Source organism: Acartia tonsa, chromosome 13 (genome assembly GCF_053477335.1).
Source record: "Acartia tonsa isolate MP-2025a chromosome 13, ASM5347733v1, whole genome shotgun sequence".
Lineage (NCBI taxonomy): Eukaryota > Metazoa > Arthropoda > Copepoda > Calanoida > Acartiidae > Acartia > Acartia tonsa.
The window spans coordinates 38384589-38400021 of NC_137272.1; the positions used below are offsets into that span (position 1 = coordinate 38384589).

Sequence of the window (15433 nt, forward strand, 5' to 3'; positions counted from 1 at the left end):
TCATTATAGGATTCATAATTATTTAAGAATTTTTTTTTGTTTTTTTAGTTCAATTAAGTCATCAAAGGCATAATTAATATTTCTATTCCTTCAACAGAATTAAGCTTGCTGGATGGGATTTTCTCAATAGCTTTGTTTGGAAGATTTTCTCCAAACTTAGACTTATCAGGGAGGGAAAGTGCAACAACAATTCCTTGCTGTTCCTCTGGTATTCCACACACCTGAATCATATTAAAGATTGGGTTCTTTGTGTTTTTAAGGGCTCTGCAGCTGTATGAAAGCCTCAGTAAAATCAACCTTTTACAATTTCAAAATCAGGTAGAAGTCTTAACCTGACCAAAATAGCTTAGTGGCTGCCGAGCCTTCTTCTTAACAGCTATTTTACTACTACTAAAATAATTTTTATAAAATATTTGTGTAAAATTTCAAGTGTTTCTTTGATACTTTGTAATTTTTTTTTTGCATGTTTGACTCCTTTAAGAAGCTTTTACAAAGTTTCTCAATACATCAGCCATGTGACGTCATAAAAATTAAAAATGAGTGATGAGAGGAGAAGTGGGAAAACACCTAAAAAGAGATGGATAATCCTTAATTTTTATGACGTCACATGGCTGATTTTTTAGACATTTTGTAAAGTTCTTTATTAATATTGGATTTTGAATAAGCACTTTTCTGCCATTATTTAATAATTTATCTCACCTGTCTCCATAGTTCTATAGCCTTCTTGAATGTTGTAAATGTTTTACAATTCTCCAATCTAGGTGGCTTTATTACTGCATGCAAAAAATCATTTTTAAAAGTAAATTTAGTGAAAATTTAAACACGTTAGAATTGTTTATCGATTTTAAACTTTGCATGATGATTCCTTTAACAGTTGGAAATTATTTAGAAAACATAGCATCTATAATTAACTTAAAACATGCTGATTTTTGACTTTTTTGACAGATACTTTTTTATGATATATTTATCCTATTTATTTTTTTTTATACTTTTTATTTGAATTTGAAATAATGATTCCTAGGACAACAAAATACAATATTATAAGCGAGGCATTTCTATATTTAGGTCCTTAAACTGTTTTTAAACTATTTTTGAATGGGGGGTCAAAAATATACTAGGACACCTATAGAATCAGACTGCAGAGCCCAAATTTGAATTAAGTCCCCAATAAACTTTTTTTGGGGGATTTAAAAATTAATTTTTACTGTTGCTCTGGTCATTTTTACCAGATCAAAGGGTCTTTTTTTACTTCGTGTAATATTGTAACTTAGTGAACAATTTTATATAATTCACTTTATACTGATACAATAAAAAAAACATTACTCTGTTCATTGGAAATAATTTTTTTTCTAAAACAATCAATTTCATTGAAAAATCTGACATAATACAATAAAAAACATAATGCTGAATTTAAACCAATTAGAAATTAGAATTTCCGAAAGAGTGTTTTCACAAAGTGACTTATTTCAAACGTAATTAAATAATTTTATTTAATAAAAATGAAAAGAATGAAAACCCTACTCATAAAAGATACATACTTTTTAAAAATATTTTTAAAAATATGTTTGAATAATCTTATTTTATATCATATTTGTATATGTGACAAAAATAAATTTGTTGTATTGCATAAACATTTGTTGTCATCTTAATTTATTTAACCCTTTACAGCCAATTTTTATGTGTTTTAATGTATAATAAACATGAAACATTTTTATGTTAATTCATTGATATATTGTAAAGAATTAATTTTTAATTAGTATTGATAGATAAAATCAAAAGACCTAACTTTACTGTATACTTGCATACAATATTTACGCAGCAAGACACTCTAAAAGCTGAGTATTTTACCTACAAAGGGAAGAAACATCACGATTCAGTAAAAATTATTTAATCCATAGTAAAAAATAAACTTTAAAATCCTAATAAAAGTTGATGTGGGCAATTGTTCTCATTTTTGGCTTTGCAGTATGATTCTACAGATGTCAAAGTATATTTTTAATATACCTTTTAAAAATAGTTTAAAAACAGTTTAAGAAAAGTATGTCCTTTACTGTAGCCTGTATTTATCCAATTTTGCAACAAACTTAGATACAGTTTTGTTTAGACTTACAAATTAATGCTTATTAGGTTCTGGCACTCTAGAATAGTTATTGTTTGTTTGAACACACTTTAATTTCAGAGCTTTGCTTTTATAGATGTTGTCATCCTTGTTCCCCTGAGGTGTGTGACTCCGACGAAGGTTGCTCCCTATTTTTAAAAGGGTCGGTCTGTCTGGAATTGTCCATTTGATTTAAATGTAGGCATGATTATTCCTGTTACAATTAGGTACAATTTAGAAAGAGTAGGAACTCTATAATCAAAACAAAGAGTTCTAATAACCATCCTATTTAAATATTTATTTTTAACCCTTAACAGTCGGGCCCCTTGCCGCACCTTAATCAGTCGGGAGGGGGGTGTTCACGCCCCCCCCCCCCTATTATCTCAGTTCCTTTTAAAGCTAGAGGGCAAAATTTTTTGTGCAAGTCCCCTGTTTGATAATGAATTTCAGACCTTAAGTAAGTCAAAGTAAATTTTTGCTTCCTTCACCCTTTTGATTAACAACCTTTGTTTTTAGTTCCTGTAACGGCTGTAATTTTCTTATTTTTGAAGCTAAATAGAAGAAAAATCTTTGTGTAAATTTTATATTAGAAATATCAAAATATAAATTTCAGCGGCCGCAGCTGTACTTGGCAGCTGCCAGCCACCGCAGTCGGCGGTCGACGGGAAAACGGCGACGGATCTTTATGAAATTTATTACATTATGTAGACATGTAAGAAAAGCTTTAAATTTGAAGTCTCTAAGTCAAAAATTGCGGCCTCAGGAGCCTTTTAAAGATTTCTGGAGACCTGGAGGATCAGGACCTGCAGGATCATACCTGGAACCTGAAATTGACTTGAACACACACTTTAGTATTTTAGTAAGATAAAATGCTTTGTTTAAGTCAAAAAATATTTTTGCTCTTTACCTGGATGACCCTGCCAGGTTTGCTGGCATCCTGTGCCCGCCAGTCACGCAGTTTTGGCTCTTTATCTTTCACACACAAAAAATGAGATAGAAAAAACCGAAGGGGGGGGGGGGTGTTGAACTCCCCCTCCCCCTACGGCCGTTAAGGGTTAATATTGATTTCAAGAACTATTAGAAAAAGTTTAAAGCAAAGCATCACTTTACTCAAGTCTTAAAATAAAAAAGTTTTTCCATATTAAACATGCATCCAGAACATAATGGTCTAGCCGTTAGAGAGATCTTAAACTAAAGAAAGCTGAACATCCTTTTTCTTAATAATTGGATAAAATAAAACTTGCAATTAATTTGTAATAACAAGTCTTATTTTTAAATTGTATATAGTCAACTATTTTATTAAAATTTGATGAGTCATCAAAACTATAAAACTATTTATTAAATAAATAATGATATTTTTCCTGAGTTAGGCGTAATATTAGCCGCCATTGTTGCAAGTAACTAACTGGCTAACAGATAAAGGAAAAAATACATATTTTACCAGTTAGGTTCACAAACTAATCATTACACCGACTCAGATTTACAACTTTTTTAAAAATTCAATGTGCGCGCTATTCCAACACATTTCTTTTATGATATAATGACCATTGATACTAAAAAAAAGTGTTCTGGTAGCTTTTTTCAGCAATATGTCAATTTCGAATTTCATAAAAAAGGGGAATGGTCTTTTCTTTCTTTCAAAGCATTGCTTTATATACCTTAGCTGATTTTGCTAAAATGGCCAAAATTGACAGTCTTTTGAGGATAACTTTTGCCAGGGTCAATATTCTAAAAAATCATTTTTTTTGATTCTTAATCTACTCTTCAAGACGAATTCAGGAAGCCATATAAAGCCATGCTTTGAAAGAAAAAAAATTCTCCCCCAGGGGGGACCCTTCCCCTTTTTCATGAAAATCGAAATTGACATATTGCTGAAAAAAGCTACCAGAATTTTTTTTTGATGTCAATAGCTATAATATCATAAAAGAAATGGGTTAGAATGGCGCACCAAAAATTTTGAGTCGGTCTACTAATCATTGTTTACTACTTGAGCATAACTTGCTATTGTAGTATACATTTATAAGCGCTTGCTCGATGTCAGCTAGTGGATGAGTTTGTTTCTTGGCCTTAACCTCACTATAACCAAAGATGTCAAAATTTCTACCTTTCTTCTGCTATGTCAGAAACGAGAAATCATGATTATGAATGACTTGACCCAAATATTAGGAACTCTTTACCATTCACAGTTAAGACTTCTAGACAATGGTAGTACAATCAAAGGGTCAGTCATCTGAATTATTCTGAATTGGCCCAATGTTGCCATACCATCCTATCATACATATTTCAATTACGCATAGCCTTGGATAATTTACTATATAAGATGGGATATAATTATACAACAAAATCTTATTTTAGCGTTTCTATAAACCAAATCTTGCTTTAAGATGTGCATTATTATATAGTCAAACGCCCTCCAAACAAACATCCCTTTGTCTAAATAATCATTAAACTAATTTTTTTTTTAGTTGGTTGTTTGATAATTTATTGCTAAATCTCTTTTGGGGAATTGTAGCTTCCTCCTCTATCAATAAGAAGCTTTACCAAACCAGACAGGCCGCCAAAATGATCATTGAGAATTTAGGTACAAAAAAGCACACATATTAATTACATATGGTTATAGAATACATGGACATTGTAAGAGATTCTCGATCGCATATCCTGAAAAAATGTTTCTCGTGGCTGGCTAATATACCATCACACCCAATCACCCCCATATGACAATTCCATCCCCTCCCCTGACTATGATGGAAGGTATTGACTAATATCTGAGGATAATATTAGCAACCTAAAATGATGTCAAAAATTCTTCTGTGAATCTTATAAACATTTAATTAACTCTATTAGATAAGTATGTTACATTTGTGTATCTAACTGTTTTATATAGATTTTGTTATATATTTTTATCACTAGAAAAAAAGGATACATATAATAATTAATTCAAGCTATGTTTAATTGATAATTCCCATGTAAAAAGGCAGGGTATGGACATTTTTTACCTACATTTAATAATGAAGCTTCTTATAATATTGAAATATTGAAATCCTAAAAACCTGTATTAAAATAGCCGAAAACTTGTCCCAATGTTTTTTTTATATAAGTTAACGGCAACTTGATCCTTTGATACATGTACACACAATAAAATTGAAAAACATCTTTTAATCGGGGCTCGACGACAGCCGCGGAGAAAAAATTACGCCGTCTAAAAGCGGCTCAAACGTATCAACTCCGGCGGCTGAGAATAGAAAAGCCGTGCGAATGCTTGGGTGTTGAAAATTAATTTGGCTTCCTAGGGCTGCACGGCTGAATGCGGCTGCGGCTACCCAAAGCCGAATATTAGTGCATAATGTACTATACATACAAAAATGATTTTCATTTTTACTTTGGAAATTTGGAATGGTGACAAGATCGAAAAATATTCAAAATAAGCACAAAATATTTTTAAAATCTATAATCATATTTTTGCCATAAACTCGCTTTTCCTCTCTCTTGAGTTTTTTTTTAAATTTTGACTTTTAAGCTATTGTATGTCTTTTTGTTTGTCATTGGTCTGTAATTGTATGTCTGTCTGTCTTACTATTCTATTGATTACTAGCGGCTTCGCCCCTAGCCTCTAGGGGCTTTGCCCCAAGAGGTGATTAAAAAAAATGTAGTACATGTGGTGGATCATCATCTTCATCATATGCATTATTAAAAAAAAAATTAGGATCCTCATCTTCATCATACTACATATATAATTATACTTCATCAAAAAAAAAAAAAAAGAAAGAAAAAAAAAAGAAAATGAGGGGGAAATTTTCATTTTTGGGGAGGTTGGGGGTGTCCCACCCCCCAAGAAAATAGCTTAAAACCACCACAGGACCAATAGGAATATACCCTGAAGAGTAGAATCCAATCGGTTCAGTGGTTACTGAGATCTTAAGCTTTAAACGGACAGACGGACGGACGGACAGACAGACATCAAGCTACTTTGTATTTTAGAGGATAGAGATGAATCGATGAACGTGACTAGGAATCTCAAATTAAAGAAAAGGTAATTGGATATGTTTGTCAAATATTTTGTTACATGAAGTAGTTTATTTGGCGCTTTTGTGGTAATACGACACCCAGACGGACAGGCCGTTTACAGAGTTGCTTCGCTGTGACTTATGATAACAAACCCCCCGCACTAATCCTATTATATCACTATCCATCTCATGACCGCTGTTAACCCCGCACCCAGCGGTCAAACTAGCCTGCCTAAATGTGGGGAGGGGACTTGAACATGCAACTATCACGAGTCCCTCATGCGCTTATATAATCGGGAGGCACTGCCTCCCCTTTTACCACCGTTGCCCCCACAGCCTGTCTACCGTCGGGCGCTAAGCCCTAGCGCCCCACACCCCCTTCAAACCTAACCATTGTTATATTTTGTTGTATATATATAGTAAACATAACTTGTAAATATTATTCAGTTTAAAATATATAATTTCTGTATGATTGAATCCTGCTTGTTTGTTTGGTAGAATACTTAAAGGCTAGGGCTCGTTGAATCCGAACTCGTTACCCCGTGGGCCGAGAACGCTCGGCTTACCAGAACTTGGTGTCAGCGTGTTTCAATCGAGCCTTACAGAAACTAGCCTATTCTACCTCTGAGTGGACCCTTTGGCAAGTAAGGGGACAATCAGCCGCCAACTGACCCGTGAGACGGCCTTTTTAGGTCGAATTTCCATCATTTTGAACGCAATATGTGGGCCCCTGGCCTACAGCAAGCAGATTTAGCCTGCTAAAAGCACCAGTTAAGACGCTTTTTCCGTGTCGTGTAGGAGTAGCGCTAGGTGCGCAGCCACGGCAATCGGATAATTTAGCTCAGACGGCTACAGAACTGAGTCTAAATTGGCAAGTGTAGCTGGGACAAGCCCCAGGACACCCAGGCCAAACCTACGAGACAGACAGCTGTGTGCTGGTCTCCCTAAGAAGGCAATGTGTGGCTGCGAAGCTTCAGCACACAAGTAAGCCCTACCACTGCGACGGATAGCAGATTTTGAGCCACAGGCACGGCAGGACGGGACATTCCCTGCCGCTGCCTCCCAGGATTCGAACCCGAGGCGCTGCAGGACGGGCCATTCCCTGCCGCCATTTGTCGGGATTCGAACCAGCGGCGCTGTAGGACGGGTCATTCCCTACCGCCGTCACCCCTCTGAACCTTGCAGGACGGACATTCCCTGCTGCCAGTGCTTCCAGAATCACACCTAGAGCTCCTAGTGATAACAACACATCAGTGTGTATAAATGTCAACCAAGTGATAAAAATAAATATAAAATTGTTGACCAAGTGATAATTAATAAGCTCTAGTGATTCGAAGCTACAGTCTAAGCCACCATGGTAAGCGATACCACCATAGCTGCGGTGCGGCCACCACCAAAGTTTCTGCCAACCCCAGCCGAACGAGAGGCCCCCTTGTCTCAAGGGCAGGACCTCCACTTCCCCTGCCATGTCAGGGTGAGGTTTCCTACTCCTGACCCTGCCCAGCATGTACAGGTTGATGCCATGATTGATTCTGGCAACCGTGTACCAGGGTCTGCTGTAATTTCTGAGCATCTCATGCACGCGATGGGCGTGCAACGCATGTTGATTCCGGACAACACCCAGATCCTGACTGTTAATGAGGAAGGCCAGCCCCTCCAGGTAATCGGAAAATTAAAAGAGTTATATATGGCAGTTTCACACACTCTTATACTCCATCTATACCACGTGACTGTGGTCCGGAATCTCTCACACCCTCTGAACCTAGGAGGGTATTTTCTCAAGGAGTTCGGAACTAGGCTCTGTTTCGACATGCAACCACCTTGCTTGTGGGTGCGTGGGGAGTTTATCCCACTCCGTGGCGTCCCCATTGACCGGGAGACAGCCGAGAGAGAGCTAAGCTATGAGGGGCCTCTGCCAGGCCCCCTGCCTGAGCAGCCGCGTGTGGTTGAGAAGGGCACACACTGGGTGGACGCTGAGCTCAACGCACACAAGGGAGCTAACCTGCTAGCCATGGGGTTGCCCCCAGTGCCCAAGGTGCCAAGGGAGAGCCTGCCAACAACGTTTCCTGAGATTGCCAGCCCTCCAGAACCAATCTTCTCCGCCGACATTTTTATCAACGGCCAGCCGTGTCCACCTGGCCCCCTCTACCTGGGACCTCCAGCCAGTCCACCAGCCAAGCCCGAGTCCAGACCCGTCAAGTCGCGGTCTGATGTACCCGGAGCCACACTCAACTCTCAGGCCCCAGCCTCTCCCGGCGCCGTGCCCGTCAAGTCGCGGCCGGACGCCCACGGAGCCAAAGCTGGACCCAGCACTTTTGCCTCTCCCAGCGCCGAGCCCGTCAAATCGTGGCCGGACGCCCCCGGAGCCACGCCTGGCTCCGACACGTCAGCCCCTCCAGAAGCCGAGCCCGTCAAGTCGCGGCCGGTGGGTCCCGGAGCCAAGGCTGACCCCGCACCAGCCACGTATAGGCTAAGCGCTGTCACTCCAACTGACGGTCAACCACCCCAGCTCCGCACAGCCAAGCGGGTGGTCCTGCCTGGCCGCGGGGTTATGGCGGTCCCTGTTGAGCTAGTAGGCCATCGCACCAAGGATGCCATTCAACTAGCTGCCCCAGAACAGAGGTTTGGGGAGGACCTTGTTATTCCAGAGGGCCTGTATGCCCACAGGCCTGGCTCTGCCACTGTGTTTAGAGTACTGGTGGTCAATGAGGGAGAGGTGCCCCTCTTGCTGGATGCTGGCCTCCCAGTGGCAGGGGAGCTGGTCAAACCTGACATTTTAGAGGTCTCTGATACGCCTCCCCCACGTCTCCACTCGTTCCAAGAACCTGCTGAGCCTATAGACATGCAGGAGTTGTGGGAGGCCCTGGAGATGGAAGACAATGAGTTCCTACGCAAGGACCCCTTGCTCAAGAAGGAGGTCTGGACTACGTTGTCAGAGTACAGGGACGTCTTCTCCAATTCTACCCCCGGCTGCACAGATGTGGTTGAGTTGCAGCTGCGCCTCAAGCCAGGGACCCAGCCGATCCGCCAGAGATTTAGGGATCTGAACCCGCGGCAAGAGGCTGAACTGGAGAAACAACTGGACACCTGGCTACAGGAAGGAGTTATAGAGCCGTCGGACTCCGCCTGGAGCAGCCCCCTGGTGCCCATCAAGAAGAAGGACGGGAGCACCCGCTGGGCCGTCGACTACAGAGCCCTCAACAAGTGTCTGGAGCTGGACAGCTACCCCCTGCCTAGGATCCAGCAGTTGGTGGAACGAGCGGGCGGGCACCGTGTCTACAGTGCTTTAGACGCGGTGGCCGCATACTACACCATCCGTGTGTCTGAGGATAGCCGGCCCTGCACCGCCTTCACCACCCCCAGGGGCCTGTATCAATGGAAAAGGATGCCCTTTGGCCTGGCGACGGCACCGTCTGTCTATTCCAGGTTTATTGCAGGGGTCCTAAATCCACTAGGCACAGCCAACCTCCAGTCATACCTTGACGACGTCCTGACCTTCCATCAGGATACCTGGGCCCACCTGGCCCGGCTCCGAGAGGTCTTGGAAGCCCACCGTAGGGGAGGGATCCGCCTCAAGCCAGCCAAGACCAAGTTGTTCCGATCCAAGGTGGATTATCTGGGACACACCCTCAGCCGTGAGGGGATAGCCATGCAAGAGGACTATATTGACCGCATCTTGGACTGGCCAGCCCCTAGCACCCCCAAGGATTTGCTGGCGTTGCTGGGCTTCTTTGGATACTACCGCCTGTTCATCCCAGAGTATGCAGACCTCACCTACGAGATGAATCGGCAGAAGACGGCCAAGGCCCTAACCTGGACGCCTGAGATGGAAGCCCAGCTGCTGCAACTCAAGGACAAGTTCCGCCAGGCCCCCATCCGAGCGCCGCCCAGGTTTGATTTACCAGCAGTGTTCCAGCTCACCACAGATTTCAGCAGCCGCGCCATCTCTGCCATACTGAGTCAATGCCAGGAGGGCAAGGAGAGGCTGATTGCCGCCGTGGGGTGCAAGACAACCGACCCTGAGACGCGCTACCCGTCCTGGAAGGGAGAGATGGCCGCCATTATCTATGGGATCCGAAAATTCCACGGCATCTTGTCCTACCGCAGCTTCCAGATCAACACTGATTCCTCTGCCCTGCTACAGATGAAATCACTGAACACATCCACAGGGATGGTGGCCTGCTGGCAGGAGGAGCTAGCGGCCTTAGACTTTACCGTCTGCCACAGGCCTGGCACCCAGAATACCAACGCCGACGCCCTCAGCCGCCGGGAAGATGCCAACATGCCAACGGCTAGCGCCGAAGAATTAGCAGAGCAGGCTGAGTATATCCACAACCTTGGCCAGCTAGGGGAGGCCGCAGCTAGCCGGCCTCCTGCCGCCCGACTGGATTCAGCTAGAGTATTGGAAGCCCAGACACAGGACCCCCTCCTGCTCCGTGTCCGCCAATGGGTGGCTGATGGCAAGGCCCCAACCAAGGCTGAGCTGCGTGGCAAGGAACGAGACGAGCAGCAGTACGCCAGCCGCTTCCCAGCCCTGGGGCTTGACGAGCACGGCTGCCTCACCACCACTGACCAGACTCTGACAGGAGAGAGGACAAGATACCTGCTGCCTTCGGCCCTCCAGCAGGACGCGTTCTTTCTAGCCCATGGGACCCCCATGGCTGGGCACTTTGGGATGGACGCAACTATCGCCCGCGTTGCCATGCACTTCTGGTGGCCCAACCTGGCCCGTGACGTCCGCCTGATGGTACAAACCTGCCCTGAGTGTGTCCAGAAAGTTACCAAGGAGAGGCTGAAGCAGGGGATCCACGTGCCCTCCCGCCAGGGGTATCCACAGCAAGTCCTATTCATCGACCTGGTGGGGCCACTGCCAGAGACCCCAGCTGGGAACCGCTACATCCTCACCTGCCAAGATGGATTCAGCCGGTTTGTCAGCCTCTACGCCATCCCCAACAAGCGCACCCTCACGGTGGCTGAAGCCCTGTTGCACCGCCACCTGGCCACGTTCGGATGCCCCCTGAAGATCCATTCCGACAATGGAATGGAATTTACCGGCCAGGTATTCCAGGAACTGGCCTCCCGGCTCGAGATTGGCCTGACACATCCACCACCCTACAACCCGCAGTCCAACCGAGTGGAGAGGTTTCATAGGACGCTCAACACAGGCATGCGCCTGTTCCTAGACAGAGACGATAACAACTGGGAGCCACACCTGCCTGCCATCGCCTTTGCCTACAACACCAAGGCCTGCAGATCCACTGGTGTGACCCCGTTCCTGGCCTTCTTTGGGAGAGAGGCCAAACTTCCGGTGGACATGGTGCTACGGCTGCCAGAGACCGAATATGCTTCAGTTCCAGCCAACGTCCAAGCTCTGTTGCAGCGCTACTATGCAGTTTATGATGCCATCCAGCAGAAGGAGGAGGGAGCCATCAGGAGGAGCGCGGCAGCTTACGAAGGCACGGCCAAGTATGAGGTTGGAGACTTGGTCTGGTACCTGGCCCCCCGCCTGGTGCCAGGGAAGGCAGCCAAGATTACCAAGAGATGGACTGGCCCCTGGAAAGTAGTGAGGAAAGCTACAGAAGTCCATTATGTCATTAAACCTGCCTCTCCAGTAGCCAGGATCTCAGAAGTTACCGCGCATGTAGGCCGACTGCGCAAATACACTGGAGATGTGACTGCCCACCAGATCCCAGAAGACATCCAAGTTGACGTGGACGGCGACGAGGATGCCACCGAGCTGCCAGTTGGAGCGGCGGCGCCCGCAGCTAGCAACCCAGGAGAGTTCCCAGTGCACCAGCCAGCCGCAGCCGCCCCACAGCCTAGCGGCCAAGATCGTGACCCAGTGGAGGAAAACCTGCAGGAGCAGCCCAACGAACCACCGCCGCCGCCGCCCGCTCCAGAGCCACTCAGAGATGCCATCTGGAACCCTGACGCAGACATGGAGAACCTGCCAGCCAGCCGCGAGCCTGTAGGAGAAGAGCCAGCCACTGCGATGGAAGAGGCCGCCCCAGAAGAAGAAGAAGAAGCCATGTGCCCCCTGCTGATGACAGCCATCCCCATCCGGGTAGGAGCTAGGAGGCCAAGCAACCTGAATCAAGCAGGCGCCCCCATGGAATTCTATGCGCCCTTTGCCATCACCATTCCACCCTTAGGAACCACCAGAGTCTGCCTAGGCCTCCGTGTCCAGCTACCAGCCGCGACAGAACTGATCCTGCAGACGAGGCAAAATTTCCAGCGGCGAGGCCTGGCCGTTGCCAACCCACGCCTAGAAGCCAACCAGGAGCTGACAATGCTGATCACCAACCACAGTCAGACCGAGCAACGAGTGTCCCAGGGAGCCTGTGTAGCCCGAGCTGTCCTCCATCGAGCTGTGCCCCAAGAACTGCCTGTCCGGCGCATGAGCCGGCTGTCGTATCCCCAGGTTCAAGGCCTGGTGGCTCAGGAGCCACGCAACCCTTGAAGGGGAGGTTGTGGTAATACGACACCCAGACGGACAGGCCGTTTACAGAGTTGCTTCGCTGTGACTTATGATAACAAACCCCCCGCACTAATCCTATTATATCACTATCCATCTCATGACCGCTGTTAACCCCGCACCCAGCGGTCAAACTAGCCTGCCTAAATGTGGGGAGGGGACTTGAACATGCAACTATCACGAGTCCCTCATGCGCTTATATAATCGGGAGGCACTGCCTCCCCTTTTACCACCGTTGCCCCCACAGCCTGTCTACCGTCGGGCGCTAAGCCCTAGCGCCCCACACCCCCTTCAAACCTAACCATTGTTATATTTTGTTGTATATATATAGTAAACATAACTTGTAAATATTATTCAGTTTAAAATATATAATTTCTGTATGATTGAATCCTGCTTGTTTGTTTGGTAGAATACTTAAAGGCTAGGGCTCGTTGAATCCGAACTCGTTACCCCGTGGGCCGAGAACGCTCGGCTTACCAGACTTTCACAAAAAGTACCCTGTTGATCATCTAAATCCCCCCCACCCATTAATTTTGAAATAAATCTAAAGTAAGAAGGGGGTTAGTTTTTCAATTGATTATTTCTTAATGTCAGGCTAGGTTAGCTTTTATTGGTTGCATGTTATTGTTTAGCCTATAGGGTTAAGGTACTGCATTAGATATAGACCCTGCAAGGTTAAAGCTCTTGCAGGGTTAGAGCCCCCCCCCCTGAAAGGGATAGACATAGACTTACCCCCCACCCCCCTTTTTCGATTTATTTTAAAAATAAAGGGTTGGGTTTATTGTGTGAAAGACCCGACAATTTAACATATAGACGAACAGCATGGTCATAATCTAAATTTATAGAAAGCTTCGATATTCTTAAAAATGAATTACGAAATTAAAAGTTACTTTACTTTAACCTCAAAAAGATAAGACACATAACAATTTAAAAATATCAGCAATTTTCTTAATTGTTGCGTTTTATTATGAGCGTATCTTCTCTACATAAAATCATAAAAGGGTTACTAAAGAGAATGTAAATATATTTTATTATTCAATTGTAATTTAAAATCATTCCCTGTCAAAAATTCTGTCAACTTAAGTTTATAGTTATAATGTCATAAGACTTACGATATAATGTCAGCTGTGACCACTTTTTATTAAAGGCACATTTCAAATATAACTTATTTTTTAGGGATTTATTTTTTACGATTAAAACATAAAAAAAATTTATGTTTTGCACATTTAAGAAGTAACAACCTTTAAATTAATGAAAAAAAGACATTCATTTGTGTGTTAAAATTTCAAATAATAGCTCTGCAAAGACGACATTTTACAGTACAATTAATTTATTTTTACTTATAACAGTTAGGGAGTTGAATCCATCTTTATAGAAGCAGAAATATAATCTATGATTATGGTTTGGACCCTCTAAAACTGTAATCTACCCTTCCACTTTCCCCTCTCTTGGTGAAGATATCTTCACCAAGAGAGGGGAAAGTGGAATCTTACATTTCAAAAATCGTATCGGCGTTGAAGATATCTTCACCAAGAGAGGGGAAAGTGTAATCTTACATTTCAAAAATCGTATCGGCGTTGAAGATATCTTCACCAAGAGAGGGGAAAGTGGAAAGGTAGATTACAGTTTTAGAGAGTCCAAACCATAATCATAGATTATATTTCTGCTTCTATAAAAATGGATTCAACTCCCTAACTGTATAAAGATTAGAAATAACATAAATTTTATTGATAATAAAATGATGCAAAACCTATGTTTAAACGTGTAACACCAAGATGAATGATAATAAAGCAAAGCAGAGAAACAAAGTACTTCATTACATATATATCCTTTTATAAGAGTATTAGGGTGTTTATTTGTGTGTCTTTAGCAAAGCATTTTCGTCTACCGCTGCATGAACCGAAATAGTAGGCTCAGAGAATGTTTATAACCAATTTTGGGGTACTGCAAGCCTCCATGGCTGTGTTAATATAACCGACATTATTGGTTGTTTTACAATGACCCACAAGGACACTGCGATTTGGGGAGATACAGTTTTTTAACCCCTTCCCCCACTAGTGTTTTACTTTAATGTGAAATTACCCGAGTGATACCACCATCATTTCTAATATATTCAGTACATTAAAAATCTTCGAAATATTATCAACAATCCGCTACTTATGTAGTTATCCTTGTTTCACGTCGCATGTGCTTGAAATTATTGTACTCTTGGGAGATAAGGGACTAAATTGGTTTAGAATTGCTCTCTTATTGGATAGAGACGGGAGGAGCCCCAGAATGTTAAAAGGAAAAAGGTTTTAATTGATTTAGTACTGTAATTTAATCTTAAAGTATTTAGTAGATTTCAGTTTATTTATCTGACTATCCGTCTTGACAATTGTCAATTATGATCTAGCAAACCGCTTCGGATTTTTACAATGGTTTTAGGCTATTTTCCTTGATGACATCGATTTTAATTGATTAATTATAATAGGGATTTAAAACACTAAGTTTGTCTGTTAGAGACTGATATACCCAGTTTATATTTTAATAAATTTTAAATAAAAGGAGTGGAGGAGTTTTTGGTTTTCTCTGCCTTGCGGTGTTCCCTAACGCTGTGGGGCTTTCCATTATCCAATGTAACCTAACCTAACCTGACCTTAGATATCAACAAACAATCCAAAAAACTAAACCCGGCCCTGTTTCTTCTATTGAATTTATTTTCTAAAAAGGGGGACAGGTCATAAGAGTGCTCAACAGGGTACTTTGTGTTAAAGTGTTTTTAAAGTTCTTATAAATTACTAGAAATTATGTGTTTTGAAAATTTATTTATCTTCCGGATACAGCAAATTATTCATTTAAGTATATTCTAACAAA

The 15433-nt window shown here is 43.0% G+C and overlaps 1 long non-coding RNA gene across 1 annotated transcript; it reads right to left on the reverse strand.

The window, feature by feature from the left end:
- Positions 1–37: 37 nt before the first annotated feature.
- LOC145303717 (uncharacterized) lies at positions 38–3506 on the reverse strand. Its single transcript, XR_013873796.1, has 3 exons — positions 3460–3506; positions 700–773; positions 38–221 (listed from the first exon to the last, which is right to left on the reverse strand). It is a non-coding gene; the product is annotated as an uncharacterized LOC145303717 (long non-coding RNA).
- Between the last annotated feature and the right edge of the window lie 11927 nt (positions 3507–15433).